This window comes from Haemaphysalis longicornis, unplaced genomic scaffold (genome assembly GCF_048455015.1).
Source record: "Haemaphysalis longicornis isolate Haplotype H1 unplaced genomic scaffold, Haemaphysalis longicornis Haplotype H1 scaffold_2, whole genome shotgun sequence".
NCBI lineage: Eukaryota > Metazoa > Arthropoda > Arachnida > Ixodida > Ixodidae > Haemaphysalis > Haemaphysalis longicornis.
The window spans coordinates 243,700,403-243,702,689 of record NW_027526295.1 but is presented as its reverse complement, the minus strand read 5'-3'; the positions used below and the strand labels follow the sequence as shown (position 1 = coordinate 243,702,689).

General features: G+C 41.8%; 1 non-coding gene across 1 annotated transcript; it reads left to right on the top strand.

Annotated features, from left to right (window-relative positions):
- The first annotated feature begins 1,124 nt into the window (after positions 1-1,124).
- Trnai-uau (transfer RNA isoleucine (anticodon UAU)) lies at positions 1,125-1,196 on the top strand. The gene has a single exon. It is a non-coding gene; the product is annotated as a tRNA-Ile (tRNA).
- Positions 1,197-2,287: the final 1,091 nt, after the last annotated feature.

Genomic DNA, 2,287 nt, shown 5'->3' with positions numbered 1-2,287 from the left:
CTGTAGACGTTCGTGTCACGCCCCGGGGGATGAAAAGAAGGTCCCCTTCTCCCCGTGTAGTCTGAGTGGCGCTTGCTACCACCCTCAAGCGTCAGATACAGTTGTAGTAAATATAAATACCCCAGAATGTGAAGGAGAACACAGTCGCCCAGATAGCCGAATTGGTAAGGCATTCGAGATCTAATCGAAAGGCGTGGGTTCGGTCCCCACTCTGGGCGCGTGTTTTTCTTTCTTTCTTTCTCACGTAATTATTAATAATAATAATAATAAAAAAAGAATCTAACGCCACTAACAGTAAAAAATAGTGTAATCATTCCCCTATGCCTTGTTTGGCGTTGTAGACTGCCGGCATTTCTTTCTGTATTTCCTGACGAGCCCCTCATTTCCAAACCCGTTTATCGTGCGAAAAGCTTAGCGAGGGCCTCGGTTCTGGCAGCCTTGATGCCAAGGTAGCATAAGAGGGTTCACCGCCAGTCACCCGCTTATGACAGGCTGTAGACGTTCGTGTCACGCCCCGGGGGATGAAAAGAAGGTCCCCTTCTCCCCGTGTAGTCTGAGTGGCGCTGGCTACCACCCTCAAGCGTCAGATACAGTTGTAGTAAATATAAATACCCCAGAATGTGAAGGAGAACACAGTCGCCCAGATAGCCGAATTGGTAAGGCATTCGAGATCTAATCGAAAGGCGTGGGTTCGGTCCCCACTCTGGGCGCGTGTTTTTCTTTCTTTCTTTCTCACGTAATTAATAATAATAATAAAAAAAGAATCTAACGTCACTAACAGTAAAAAATAGTGTAATCATTCCCCTATGCCTTGTTTGGCGTTGTAGACTGCCGGCATTTCTTTCTGTATTTCCTGACGAGCCCCTCATTTCCAAACCCGTTTATCGTGCGAAAAGCTTAGCGAGGGCCCCGGTTCTGGCAGCCTTGATGCCAAGGTAGCATAAGAGGGTTCACCGCCAGTCACCCGCTTATGACAGGCTGTAGACGTTCGTGTCACGCCCCGGGGGATGAAAAGAAGGTCCCCTTCTCCCCGTGTAGTCTGAGTGGCGCTGGCTACCACCCTCAAGCGTCAGATACAGTTGTAGTAAATATAAATACCCCAGAATGTGAAGGAGAACACAGTCGCCCAGATAGCCGAATTGGTAAGGCATTCGAGATATAATCGAAAGGCGTGGGTTCGGTCCCCACTCTTGGCGCGTGTTTTTCTTTCTTTCTTTCTCACGTAATTAATAATAATAATAAAAAAAGAATCTAACGTCACTAACAGTAAAAAATAGTGTAATCATTCCCCTATGCCTTGTTTGGCGTTGTAGACTGCCGGCATTTCTTTCTGTATTTCCTGACGAGCCCCTCATTTCCAAACCCGTTTATCGTGCGAAAAGCTCAGCGAGGGCCTCGGTTCTGGCAGCCTTGATGCCAAGGTAGCATAAGAGGGTTCACCGCCAGTCACCCGCTTATGACAGGCTGTAGACGTTCGTGTCACGCCCCGGGGGATGAAAAGAAGGTCCCCTTCTCCCCGTGTAGTCTGAGTGGCGCTGGCTACCACCCTCAAGCGTCAGATACAGTTGTAGTAAATATAAATACCCCAGAATGTGAAGGAGAACACAGTCGCCCAGATAGCCGAATTGGTAAGGCATTCGAGATCTAATCGAAAGGCGTGGGTTCGGTCCCCACTCTGGGCGCGTTTTTCTTTCTTTCTTTCTCACGTAATTAATAATAATAATAATAAAAAAAAAGAATGTAACGTCACTAACAGTAAAAAATAGTGTAATCATTCCCCTATGCCTTGTTTGGCGTTGTAGACTGCCGGCATTTCTTTCTGTATATATATATATATATATATATATATATATATATATATATATATATATATATATATATATATACAGAAAGATAGGTCAGCAGTCTACAACGCCAAAGGAGGCATAGGGGTGTGGTTAGGCTCTTTTTCTTTTTTACTATGGTTAATGAAGTAAACATTTCTTTAAATATACAAGAGACAGAAATATATATATATAAATATATATATATATATTTATATATATATATATATATATATATATATATATATATATATATATATATATATATATATATATATATATATATATATATATATATATATATATATATATATATATATACAGAAAGAAATGCCGGCAGTCGTAGAGGAATGGTTGGACTGTTTTTTACCGTTAGTGAAGTTACATTATTTTTTTTATTAATTACGTGAGAAAAAAGAAAGAAAAACACGCGCGCGTGTTTTTCTTTCTTTCCTTCTCACGTA